At 52.1% G+C, this 14,274-nt stretch overlaps 1 long non-coding RNA gene across 1 annotated transcript; it reads left to right on the forward strand.

Moving 5' to 3' along the window:
* The first annotated feature begins 12,122 nt into the window (after positions 1-12,122).
* On the forward strand, positions 12,123-13,855 carry LOC309408221. Its single transcript, XR_014181503.1, has 2 exons — positions 12,123-13,300; positions 13,683-13,855. It is a non-coding gene; the product is annotated as an uncharacterized lncRNA (long non-coding RNA).
* Positions 13,856-14,274: the final 419 nt, after the last annotated feature.

The following is a 14,274-nucleotide window of genomic DNA, read 5'->3' on the forward strand; positions in this document are numbered from 1 at the left end:
TTCGCGAGGTGGCTTACTCCCTGGCGAGGAGGTAGCGAATTAGAAAAAGCTGTAATAAATACTTCAGCCGCAAGCGAGAAAATCAGAAGCGAGACCTGTGACGCTATAAAGGCCCTGTCTGACGCTCACTTCCCAGGGAGGGATAGGCACAATTTTAAATACGGGCTCCTGCGTACACGTGGATCAAAGCGGCAGAACCTCTCCAGACCTAGAAGACATACGGAAACAGACTAAAACGCTCCACGAGATACAAAGGCATGACCCACCTCATGGATCTGCAGAAACATTTAAATGGTGAATTTCCTGGTTCCCTGATCTGAGCCTATGGGTAAAGAAGTTATTGAGCAGTATAATCATCGCCGCCTTAACTTTTGTAGGGATCTGTGTAATAACACAGGGAGGTAGGGTTATGAGAAGATGAGACTCGTACAAGAGAAACTACAGTGAAGTTCCTCTTCCACGGTCTCAAAGGGAGGAAACGTGGAGTGACTAAAGCTGCGTGTGCGGGTTAGCGCCTGGGGGACAGTGACGCTGCTTAACGGAGGCCTGGCTGCTTCGTGTAAACTCACCCGCCTCGCTCATCACCAGCCTCCGGAGGAAAACCGAAAAGAGGCACTTCAGGGACAGGCAAAGGGAGACATCCTGCTACAAGGCAGGTAACAAGGACAGAAGAACGTCACCGGTATGAAGTCAGCGGAACCCACGGCGACCGGGATGAAGGTAAAGGCGGCAGGGGGAGATCGCGACCACCGACTCCACGGAGGGACCGTGAAAATTGCCTCCCCGGCTGCCAAGAGCAGGCGTGCCGACTGACAGAGCAAGCGAAGCTCATTTCCATATACCTGAGCAGGAGCGAGTGACAGGGTAGTCACTAGCCAGGGCATGTAAATTTGGGCGGGTTTTCCACTGTCTTTACTAAACACCTAACAAGAGACACACACGGTCGCTCCTCCGTGCGGTGTGCCAGCTTTGGGGAATTGCCACCCGGCACCCACCTTTGCGCAAACGCTTTGACGTAAATAAATGTCTCGGCTCTGTGTGCAAGACTGGCCGATGGCACACCGGGTACCGGGCCCGACTGTGGGACAACACAGGGAGCTGGGGGGGGCGGGGGGCAGGGGGAAGAGAGCTGGAGAGCAAGAACAGCAGCAATGAGCACGGAAAGAAGGGGGGTGGGGGGAGTCCAAAGTAGGGTCATCAGGGAGCCAGAGACTGAGAGGGAGAACGGACAAAAGCGACAGGCGCTGCAGGGGCGAGAGGGAGGAATGGATGAGCAGGGACAGCCAGCCAGCCAGCCAGCGACGGAGAAAGGCAAGAGACCGCACGGGCGACAGCGCGGAGAGGGAGGAATTAAAAGTGAGGGACGGGGAGCTGGGAGAGCAGAGGCGGAGAAGGAAACGGCATCACAACGTGCTACGGGGCCAAGAAGGAAGAAACGGGGACAGGGAGCCAGGCAAAGAGAGCCAGGGCAAGAAAAAGTACGGACAGAGAGAGAAGAATGGCAAAATGGGGTTCCGGAGCCAGGCAGAGAGAGAGATGGTGAAAGAAAACGATAGCGACGGGCTACAGGGAGGAGAGGAAGGAGTGACAAGATAGGGACGAGGAGCCGGACGCAGAGAGAACCGTGCCTCCGTGGTCTGAACGAGAGGCCTGTCTGGAAATGGAAAGTGCAGATACTAAATCTAATAAAATAACACGGAAGACAACATAGATGAGACGTGACCAAGCGTAGCACAAAATGTAACGCACACTACCCTGCGCCGTCAACCGCTGTGGCCCAGCATCTAATGGCAGGCTTACTTTCTGTTTTCCAAGGAGAGTACCACAAAAATGTAACTTTCAGATTATACAAGTGTTTGATCAGGCTATACAAAAAAGGTAACGAAAATTGCCTTACAGATCTACGTGAATATGTGACAGCAGCGGGAAACTGCTCGACTAAAAACACTCAGCCTTACAAGTCCACAGAAAGACATTAGGTCTTGTAAATAATCCGTTACAAAGACGCCAATGCCAACACAGCACCGCAACATGTCACCCACAGCGGATTTCTTTCTTCCCGGCTTTAAGGAATTCATTCGTTTGGGGGGGTTAAATTTGGTGGGGGTTTGTGAAGAAGGAAGTTCTTTAGCTCTGCTTACGTCTTAATTCTGGCATTCCAGTGCAAGTCGTAACAGCTTTGTCTTTCAGTGCGTTAACCCTCGGCATCGATTTCCACAATGACGTAACCAGCTCCATCCTAGTACTTTCCACTCCCTTTCTAGCACAGGGCTGTGCCACCTGTCATACGACACATAAGGGATTCTAAAACAATTCCAAGAGCTAATCCCAGGAAACCCAAGATTAAAGCCCCTGTTTTCCTATTTCACGTCCAAAATATTTAGAACTTTGACAGAGATGACATCATGTTTTCCTTAAAACAGCTGATTTCAAAATGCTGCGCTGGGCAAGAACACCATAAACAGTTTAAGACGAACGGCCACACTCCTAAGTAAAACAATAAATCCGGCGCACAGGATCTGCGCAGCCTCTGCTTTGGCCTTCGCCTCTCGCCACCCACCACCAAAGCTGCTGCCGCATCCTGTGCGCCACGCGTAGCAGATTTCAGACCACGGCCTGGAAGGGGGTAAGGGTAAAATAAGAGAAAATGTGCCATTACTCTTTGCAGTTATGATTAATTTACTTCCTGGTTTACAGTCTGGTTATGGAGTAAGGCTGCAGACTTTATATCAAGCATTTGCCATTCAATATGCCAAATGTATAAAAAAGCCCAGTGCTTTGGAAAGGGGCACAAAGCTAATTCACAACCACCACATGAAGGACAGGAATAGAAATAGTAATAATAATAAAAAAAAAAGACACTAATTAGCTTCATTATTTTAGATGGGTAACTATCTCAGCCCCTTGATGGTCAGTCCTGGCAACCAATGCATCTGTTACAACCAGACACACGCATGCTTTCCCTCCTCTCCCTACCACTCAATTTTAGATAAAAATAGCCTTTGAAACTATCGGGTCTGCTCCAGCAACAGAAACCAAAGGTTATTAACTGCTACGGCGTGCTGTAACGATCACAGATTTGATGTGTTTTCCTGGAAACAAAAGCTGAATGCAGAAACAACTCAAAGACCCAAGCACAGAAAATGAGCTAGGATCCTGGCGTACAAGCTGGTGTAGCCAGAAACGCTACAGAAAAGAAGGCTAACTGGAAAGTCCTCACGCTGCAAATGCTCACACGCTTACCAATCCACTACTTGAATCCACTAGCTTCGGATACAGTAAAGCCTGCGAGAGTCAACGTCGCGGTCTGCTTGGTAGATTCACCCGTGACTCCATTCACTGCATACTCAATATTCTCCCTTCCTGTCAAAAGGAATCCGTTTACCAAACGAAGCTCACATCATCCATGGTCACTTTTATGGGGAAACTGGCGTAAGAAAGATTTGTCCCTAGGGTGGAAGAGGGAAAATGTCGTGTGGCCAAAAGAACAACCCCAGGATTCAAACGCAAGTCCACTCACGCCCTAAGAAGTTAAGACTTCCTCTCCTATAACAATTACCCACACAGAGCTCTAGAGAACGAGAACCTTGTTTTGCTAGTTTTTGGATTTTGCCCAGAGTCAGGAACCAAAAAAAAAAACCAAAAAAAAAACCTCCTCAAGGTTAACTCACACACACGTCATTCTACAGCTGACAAGACACTAGGTGTTTGAGGAGGTAGGGGGTGATGAGGAGTTTGGGTTTGGTTTGAATTTTTTTTTTTTTTTACAGCCCAATTTCAGGTACAAATTAAGGAAGAAAAAAAAAAAAGGAAACATAGCAACACAGACACACATAAAACTTCCCTCAGGTTTGGTTCCTTCCACAGTAGTCATCATGCATTCAAACCAAAGGTGCATCGCTGTGCAAAGCAACGTGCCACTTCTCCGCATTATTCATCACAGGCGACGCAGAAGTTCAAATTCAACGCACGAGTTCTGCAAGGACGCAAAAGGGGACAACACACGCCGTCTAGTTTCCTGCCCACTGAGAAACTGGAAAGCAGACCAAAAAAGGCAAGACATACAGAAAAGGATCCACGGCATTAAGAACTCTGTTATCCTGGTGAATATTGGCAACTATTGCTTGGATTTCTTTGTAAAAAGAAACACAAAGGAATTAGACTATGATCAACCAGAACTAAGCCAGCAGGGCAAAAACCCAAACCCACCCAAAACATACAGAACTTGAACTCCTCAAAAATAGCTTCCAACCATTTCTTTCGAAGAAAAATAATAGGGAACACGCAGTTACTGGAGACCTCAATATTGATGTCTTTCTGCGACTCTCTCCACCTACATTTGGGGAGAAGACTATAAAACAAGTTCACAGCGCATGAGGTCCTTTAAACTAAAAATGGATTAAACTTATGAAAAGTATTGTACTTTCAGAGCTTCACTTGTTCTCTTTGCATTAACACAGGACCCACAGAAGCAAGTCTAAAAAACTTGTGGAAAATTAATTACGTGAAGTGTGAAAAGAGCCCAGAATCTCTCCATTTTAAACCTACCTCAGGCAAATGATTCCGCCAGCAGCTTTTCCACATTTTCCAGGGATTTTCCTGCTTTCCGTATTTCCGACGGTGGGGGAAGCTACCATGCTTGTATAACCTTCGAAGCTGTTGGCACTTCTGCAAAACACGAAACATTCCTACACACCCTCTATGCAACAGGGAAGACTTTACAGACGTCCCTCTGTCGGTACACACAATGCCATCCTTCTCTCAAAACTGGTAACCAAGGAGCGAAGGTTTTGTACACTTTTACCTTTACCTGAACTCTACTGCATAAATAGGAGGTCTTTTTTAAAGTGCTGCAAACTCCTCTTCGTCTTCTGGGCTTGCTCGGTATGGATATGCGCCACGTTTTAATCAGGCCTTGCTACCTAGCAATTCCAGACGCTTCCTAGCTCAGAGCTTGACAAACGCACATACTCTGAACACTGCAGATGTCAAGCGTGATGTGCAGAAGCTTGGCTGCTAAAAGGAGTCCGGCGTGACAGGCCACAATTTAAGCATAACAGAAGATGGCCAAATCTGTTCCGAAAGTACTACAGTTTTTTTACATCGCAAGTCATAAAAGCTTTGGTATTTCCTTCAGTGCTCAGCAATTTACAACAAATGATTACGGATGGACAACAAAAGAAAAAAACAAACCACAACCACCACAAAAAATTCTCTCCTAAGCTTCTTGATGATAACAGAAATCCAAAAAACACAGCGTGCCCTAACAAGCCCTGAATTCACAAAGAAAGCAAAGAACGAAATGATCTGCAGTATAAAAATCTCAATTGTTATGCCAGTCCCATGATTACAGCAGGCACTATTCAGGATGGAAAAACGTCTGGAGTTTGCCTACTGATCGGTCTTCCATAGCTTTCAGGGAAACTTTCAAGGAGAAGCAACAGTCTAACTCATCACCAAACCACCACTGCTGTAGCAAGCCATCCTTTCTAAACCTCTCACACAGAACGCATGATTTTTACCCCGGATACACGTATTCATAAGCTCTACACCCACACACACCCACACACCGCCCCCCCCCGCTGTGGGCAGGACCAGATGTTTTCCAAACACAGGCAGGCAACCGGGAACACGGAGGATTCGCTGGGATTGCTACAGCTGCTGAGCTAAGCGAGAAACACCCTTGATCACCATTTCCCCCAGGTGGTTTGTCACTGCAGCACCACTTGCGCCGACTTCGTCTAACCAGGTTCTGTAGCGAGTGGTAGGATTGGGTGGGGAAGGGGGAGCCTTTACATCATCTTCCCTGATGTAAAGGAAGATTGAGACTTTGCCTTAACATTAAAAAAACAAAAAGCCCAAAGCATCACAGAGTCTTTTTACTCCTCCAAATAAGAAGGTAAGAAAGAACGATTCTGCGAGCCTGGTTTGGACCTAGGTTACTGTTATTTCACCTGCGACCTTCCAACTGCCCCTTAGGAGACAGCAGGACCCCATCACCCAGCTTGGTTACACAAGCGAAACCCATGTCAGAGGCCCAAAACTCCTGCAAGGATTTAGCCAATGAGGCACCTGGAGCCAGAATATTTCACAGTTGGTGAGACAACCTCCAAGTAACTAACTAATCCTTAATGCTTTCACAATACTGAAATCATTCCTACCATTGTATGGACCATGACATTTCACCAACCAACGTAAAAATGGCAGGGGAGCACTTGCCAGGTGTAATTGCCTTCTAATGTAGCTTTTTGCAAAGCAGAGGTCTTCACCCTGACTGCAACAAGCTCACCTGCCGCGTAAAACTTTCCAATGCACACATATAAACAAGTCATGGCCTTTTTTTTTTTTAATTGCAGACATCAAAATGCAAAACTGAAACAAATGTGCCCTCCTGCTACAGACGTAGCGCAAAGAAAGTGAACGTCAGACCTTCCAAAAAACAGGTGTAAGACGACTTGTAATCTAGTTCTCAGAAACACCTCAAACTTTTGAGTTGAAACACAAAACTTCCAGGAACTTGCAAGTTTTAGCCCACAAGAATGGGTGACACTTCACAAAGGTTCAAGACACTGAAAACTTTTTTCTTTTTTTTTTTTAAATCGGAAAGGCTGGGCAAACTTAGAAACTAAGAGCGACGCACAGGCTGCTGTCACAATATTTGAACACCTACAGCAGAAGAGCTCATCCTTTCAGAGGAAAACACTGTTCTACCGAGTACACCACATAGGGCATAAAATTTAAATAAGCTTTAAATAAGAGCTGGTCCTTTAAAAGGAAGAACGAAATGCATGGAGAGAAAAATAAAACCTCACCTGCCCAGTCAAAATACTCATCTTACTTTTCTCCTTAGTATTATCTTGCTGACAGCACATTGCCCCAACACTGCAAGGAAGAGAAATTAGATGTCACTGTACAGAGAAAACTATGGAAAAAACCCAACCCCTAACCTGTAAAGAATTCACGTCCAACAAAGGAACCGGTGAACTGCCCACAATTCTTCCACTAAACTTTGGATTTGCAGAGCTGCCCATCTCTTTAGGATTTCAACTCACTTCAGTGGAACCTGCAGGTGCTTAGAGCCCTAGAACAAACCAGCTCTTTTCTCCACATTATATCGGAATCGGAGATGCAGTAGGGACTCCATAGTACCTGACTTTGCCTCTAAACCGAGGGGCCCTGAAAGCAATCGCTTAGAGATTACTAAATTTAAAATAGTCATAACACCAACTGGCTGCACAGAACAGCTCACGAATGGTATTTCAGTTCATACCTTCAGGAAGACGACATCTGTCTGTCTGCAGCAGAGACACAACCTGTGTCGGAGAAGCGCGTACCATATACCGTTCGCGTTGCCAGAAACTCATCTAGAACAACAAGAGCTCTATGTTTTCAAAGTTCTCCAGAAACTAAAGAGATCAGGCACTTTTCTTTAAAATAAACAGACATTTCTGAAAAAAAAAGTATTAGCAATTATATAAAACTTACGGGCAGATATGAAACGTGCCCCAGAGCACAGCATTGCTGAATTATGTCTTTCCAACGTTATTCTATGAGCTGAACTTTCCTACACACGGAGCCTTGCTCATGCGCTACACGGCCGCCTTTGGTGACGTGTACAGACCCTGCATGTCAATGGTCTGGCCTGCTGCGGACTACGAAGAGGGATCCTACCTCACCTGGAGGGGCTGGCTCTCTCCTCCCTGCAGCGGGAGGCAGCTGCCGGCCGGCCTTCGGTTTCTTCTTCCTCTTTCCCATTCTCTGGCCTCTCCAGCTCTGGCCGCGGCAGCTCCCGCCCAGGGCCGGCAAGCGCTCCGCCTGTCCCTTCCTGCAGCCGTGCCACGAGGAGAGCGAGGCCGGGCAGAGACAACCCACGCGAGCCCGAGGCGGGTGCGGTCAGCGGCATCCCCAGGGGAGGAACGGACACGCGCAGCCTCAGCGCGGCCCCCGGAGAGGGAAAGAAGCAGCAGCGACCCTTATTACCGTAGTCCCCCCCTGGCCGAAGCCTCTCCTTCCGCGGGGGCCGCCGGAGACGCCGCTCTGCCCCTGCACCGCCGCCAACGGCGCCCGCTTTCACGGAGAACCCAGCACACACGAGGCCCGGCTTGCCGCCTCTGCGACAGGGCCCGGGGCCGGCCCGGGGCTACGGGACGGGCTTCAGGGGAGGGGCTGGAGCTGGGGGCAGCTGCGCGGGGCCAGGAGAAGCGAGCGGGGGGGCTCTGGCGAGTTGGGAGGCGCCCGGCGTCTGCGCCTGGGGGGTGTCCGCCTCCTTCCCCTCTCCCTCCTCCCAGCCCCCCGGTAACTCCCCGGGGCTGCCCCGACCCGACCCGACCCGGCTCGCCTCGCCTCGCCTCCAGCGGGCCGGCGGCTCCCCAGGGGCTCCCCAGGGGCTCGCTCGCCTCACCGGTAGCGCCGGTCCTTCACGACCCCGCTCCGCCGCCATGCTGCTCCCGCGCGCCGCGCATGCGCCGGACGCCGACGGCGCGCCAACGCCGGGCTGCAGAAGCAGCGAGCACCCGGCGGCGGTGCCGCATTTTGCAGGGCGAGCGCCCGCCGACGCTGCGCACATGGGGCAGCAACGGCGCTTCCTTACCGGGAAGTAGCAAAGAGCGCGCAGAGACCGCAGAACAGCATCACTGTTACCGGAGGACGGGAGCGTGGGTCACTTAGGCGCCACCGCGCATGCGCGGCTTCCGAGCCGCGGCGAGGCGCCCCACCGCGGCTGCCGAGCTGCAGTACCTAAGTTCGGTCACAGGGAGGCAGCACCGAGAGCGGGGAGGAGGCGCGCCACCACGCATGCCTGGGAGACCAGGTCGCAAAACCTACATCTCCCGGCATGCCCTGGCAAGCGCAGCATGGCCGCCCGCCGGCCCCCTGCCACAAGACTACGCTTCCCGGCATGCGCGGGGAACGAACATCGCCGGCCGCAACCCCCGTTCCTCAGGGCTACGGCTCCCGCCCTGCCGCCAGGGACACCGGCTCCCCCTTTTCCCCCGCAAGTCCCGCCGAGATGCGAGCGCTAACCCGCGCTCCGCCGCGCGGCTCCGGGCAGCCCCCGCCGCCGGCTCCCGCACGCCCCTGCTCCGTGCCTCCGACGCGGACCCCGCCGCCCCGCCTCGGGGCTTTCCCCGGCACCCGCTGGTCCAGGGGGCGGCCCCGCTCACGTTCTTCCTCGCTGCAGCCGCAGCACGCTCGCACCGGCCGACCGCTCCGCCCCGCCCCTGGCTCCCCTCGGCCCCTCCACAGCCACCCGGGGCAGGGCAGCGGCGGCGGCAGTTCCTACCCCGGCAGCCAACCCTGTGCAGGGAGCGGCCGTCCCCACAGGCCTCACCGCCCGCACCTGGGGCTCCACCAGCCCCGGCCCACAGCTGGAGCCCAGCTGGAGCAGGGGGGCAGCGCCCGACCCCCGCCCCAGGGCCTCCCTTGCTGCCCCGAGCTCCGGCACAGCCCCTCCCCTCACCCGGGGCAAAGGGAGGGCGAACGCAGCCGCGAGGGCGAAGAAGGCGGCAGCGAGCGTTGATTCAGGCGGCGTGTAACAAGGCCCGGGAGCGGGGCTGCCCCGGGGACACCCCGGCAGTCCTTCCTGGAGCCGTGCTCCTCGGTCCGGCAGGGAACGGGCTGCTGGGCAGGGGGAGGCCGCCGAAAACGGGGCGCGGGGCACAGGACGCTGCAAGAGAGAACAGGGGCAGGGAGTCAGACCGAGAGAGAGGGAGAGAGACAACAAAGTGACAAAGAGCCCAGCAGGGAGGGGAGGGTTAAGGAAAATAGCACAGGGAGCTGGGGAAAAAAAAAGAGAGCTGCAGAGCAAGAACAGCAATGAGCACGGAAAGAAGGGGGGTGGGTTGTGGGGGGAGTCCAAAATAGGGTCACATCAGTGATTCAAAGAAATTCAAATGTAAGAAATTCAAACTTAATAACATCAAAGTGTTACTAAGCAGACATCTTTATCACAGCGCCGGACGCGTGGGGGATATCTCCTCCTAACATGCGTGCCTCGTGTTACCAGCATCTGAATTCTATCGAGTACGTACATTCATGTTCGTTGCAATTGTTAGCATATTCGTGACATTTCCGAGGAATGTTTAACATACTCGCATGTCCCTGACGCATGCGCCGTTAAAGGAGCCGGTGGTCCTCTGGTGGTTTTTTGCAGTACTTGGTCCCCTTAACTTGTCTGTCCTCCAGAGGATCTCTTTTCTTACCTACTTGCTTAGTAGGGATAAGGGAAGGGAGAGGGAGCCATACAGAGGGAGACAGGGACAGGGACGACAGCGACGGGCCGCAGGGGCAGCAAGGGGACAACTAAAATGTAGGGACAGGGAGCCGGACAGAGAGTGAATGGCAGAGAAGGAAAAAAAACACCACTGTGGCAGGCTACAGGGCAGAGAGGGAGCAATTCAAGACACGGGACAGAGAACAGCAAAATAGCGATGGGCCGCTGGGCAGAGAGGGAGGAATTTAAAAGTGTAAGTAAAGACAGAGACAGAGAGACAGACAGAGAGAAAGAGAAAACAACGCTGGGCTTCAAGACAGATAGAGAGGGATTGAAAGATCCCGGCAGGGAGCCGGACAGGGCAAAACGGCGAAAGAAATTAAACTGCAGCGTGGCTCAGGGCTGACAAGGACGAAATTGCAAAACAGGGACAGGGAGCAGGATAGAGGGAGACAGAGGAAGAAAGAGACTTGTGCTGTACTACAGGGCCGAGAAGGAAGACTTTGAACACCGGGGACACGGGGCCGGGCGGAGAGCGCCAGAGACAGCAAAAATACCGACGGGCTACAGGACAGAGCGGGAGGAAGGCAAGCATGGTGGCTGGGAGCCAGACAGAGAGAGACTGCAAAAGAAAAGAGCAGCAACACGCGACACGGCAGAGAGGGAGGAATGGAAAAGCAGGGACAGGGAGCCAGACTGGGAGAGGCAGAGGAAGGAAAAATAGCCGCGGGCTACAAGGTAGGGAGAGAGAGGACTGTCCTGGTTTCAGCCAGGGTAGAGTTAATTTTCTTCATAGAAGCTAGCGTGAGGCTATGTTTTGGATTTGGGATGAGAAAATGTTGATAAGGTGCTGATGTTTTGAGTTGTTGCTAAGTAGTCAAGGACAGTCCAGCTTCTCGTGCTGGCCTGCAGCGAGCAGGCTGGGGGTGCACGGGAAGCTGGGAGGGGACATAGCTGGGACAGCTGACCCAGGCTGGCCAAAGAGATATTCCATACCATATAACGTCATGCTCAGTATATAAAGCTGGGACAAAGAAGAAGGAAGGGGTGGAGGGACGTTCGGAGTTATGGCGTCTGTCTTCCCAAGAAACCATTACGCGTGACGGAGCCCTGCTTCCCTGGAGATGGCTGAACACCTGCCTGCCCATGGGGAGTGGTGAACAAATTCCTTGGTTTGCTTTGCTTGCGTGCACGGCTTTTGCTTTACTTATTAAACTGTCTTTATCTCAAACCATGAGTTTCCTCACTTTTACTCTTCCGATTCTCTCCCCCGTGCCACCGTGGGGGAGTGAGCGAGCGGCTGCGTGGTGCGTAGTTGCTGGCTGGGGCTAAACCACGACAAGGACCTACAAGACAGGGACGGGGAGCTGGTCAGAGCGAGATGGAGAAAGGAGGTATGGGGGGACACGGACGGATACCACATCAGCGTGGGAAAGAGAGGGGCCAGGGCAGGGGCAGCGAGGGCCCGGGATGCAGAATAGGGGCAACAGGGCCCCGGGGGCCTGGGACTCACTGCAGCTTTCACTCCCTGCACTGCTGGGAGAGGTTGCCAGCTCAGACACTTCTTCCTCCTCCTCCTCCTCCTCCTCTCCTCCCTTCGCCTTCTGTAACTCCTGTCGCTTGGCTGTCCTCCACCTAAGAGGATACCGGGGTGTCTTACAGCTCGTACAAGACGAGGCTCCCTACACACGGAGCCTCGCTCGTGCGCCACACGGCCGCTTCCGGTGATGCGTGCAGACCCTGCACGTTCGACTGCCCGTGTACGTCAGGTGCGGCGCACCCGGGAGCGACAGCGTCCACCGCTCACGTGGCCCTGTCCTTTCCTGGGCCTGTCGTTAGAAGCACACCTGGGAAAGAAGATCCTGGCCGGCTGCGACGGATTAGGACCGGAAGGCACGAGGGGAGCCCTCGGCGCACTCGCACGGCGGGCGCGAGGCAGCGGCCCCTCCCGGCAGCCAGGCGGTTGCAGGGACTCGCCGCAAGGCCGGGCGCTCCTGCACGTGACCCGTTTCGCCAGCCCCGAGGCAGCCACGATTAACGAGCCCGATGACGCCCGCGCTGGGCCGGGGGTGGGCAGAGGCAGAAGTGGAAGCAGGGGACAGGGACGCCGGGCGCAGCAGCGCTGGCGTGGGCGGGAGAGAGAAAAGAAAAAGCGACGGGCGGCAGGAAACACGGGGAAGAAAAACAAAAAACTGAAACCACGGGACAGGGAACCGGATAAATGGAGACATAGAAATAAAACTTTAAAAGCGATGTGGTACGTGACAGGGTTACGTCAAGACGTTAAGGCCCCCCTCGCCCCCGCGACCTCCAGCCCCGGTTTGCTGGCCGAGTGCTGCGTCGTACGGTTGGGAACATCCCTTTGGGCAGCCGGGGGTCAGCTGTCCCGGCCGCGTCCCCTCCCAACCCCGCGCGCACCCCCGCTCTACTCGCCGGCGGGGCCGCGGGAGCAGCAGAACAGCCCTTGACGCCGCGCAAGCGCCGCTCGGCGAGACCCGGTGCGTGTCCCCGCGTCATCAACGCCGGGTGTCGGCGCAAATCCAACACGTAGCCCCGCGCCAGCTACCGCAAAGAAAACTAACTCTACCTCCGAGCCCAAACTAGCACACATGGAAATACAGTTTAAAAAGTTGAGCGCAGTACTAGAAACGCGGGAAAAAATTTAAGACCGGGCACAGGAAACCAGATAAAGAGAGACATAGAAAGAAGATTTAAAAAGCAGCGGGGTACGGGAAAGCAGTAAAAACTAGGGACAGCAAACCTCACAAATGTTGTCGAGAAAGAAAAATGGAATAAGCCATGGCATTAAGAAAAGACAAGAAACAATTAAAAAACTCCAAGGAGATGGTAAATAACAGAGCCACAAACGAAAATACAGTTCTAAAAGCGACAGGGTACACAACGGACAGGAATAAATTAAAAAATATGGATAGGGAGCTTGATAAAAGTAGACCTAGAACAGAAACTGAAAGAGCGAGAGGGCTCGGGACAGACAGGAATAAAAATAAAAATGACAGACGGTGAATTGGTTAAAGGGTACATGGAGAGAGCATGTAAAAAGCAGCTGGGTAAAGGAGGAGTGATGCGGAAGTCTCAGACACGACGCGTACGACCAATACGATCAGGTCAATGCCATTTATTGTCTTGTCTGTCTCCAATATATATCATAATTTTCGCTTAGTCACTGCGCACACACTCATGATTGGTTACAGCTTGTTACACACATTATTGTAATTGGCTATATACAAGATATCCCGCGCTGTCCACGCACCTCTCACACAGTCAGGATTCCCTGCTTGCAGGTGTCTCTGTTTTTCTTGCTTCTTCTTAGCTCTTTACCACAGCTCCTTCTCCTCAAGGCTGAGCCCTGCAGGTGTCCAGCTGTTTACCAGCTTCTCAATGCCACAGCTCCTTCTCCTGAAGGTCGAGCTGTGCAGAGTGATCCCAACAGAGGAGCTGGGGGCGGGGGGAGAAAGGGAGACAGAAAACTGGATAAAAGTTGATGTAAAAAGGAAATTTTGAAAGCAAAGGCATTAAGGAAAGGCAAGGAAAAAAATGTAAAATAAGCGTAGGGTGATGGAGAGTGACATAGGAAGAAAATTATAAAAGCGGAAGCATTAAGGAAAAACAAGAAAAAGTTAAAAATGACAATAGACAGAAAAATACAGAGAGACATAGGAAGAAAATTTCAAAAGTGACGGGGTACAGGACGGACGAGAAACAAAAAATATAGACAGCGAATTGGTTAAAGTAGACACAGAAGGAAAATTTTAGAAGCGATAGGGTACAGCATAGATGGGAAAACAAAAAAAAGGAACAGTGAGGTGGATAAACTTAGATGTAGAAAGCAAATTAATTTAAAACACGACGGCTTTTAGCAAAGGCGAGAATAAATTAAAAATAAGACTGTGGAAAAACAGACACATAAAAAAATGTAAAAAGCAACGGGGTGCATGACACAGGAAAGAGTTAAAACCGGATAGGGAGCTTGACAAAAGCAGACATGGGAACTCGAAGCAGCGACAGGGTACAGGACAGACGGGGGAGAATTACAAAATGCAGGC

This window comes from Phaethon aethereus (assembly GCF_964289735.1).
Source record: "Phaethon aethereus genome assembly, chromosome: 10".
In the NCBI taxonomy this organism is placed as follows: domain Eukaryota; kingdom Metazoa; phylum Chordata; class Aves; order Phaethontiformes; family Phaethontidae; genus Phaethon; species Phaethon aethereus.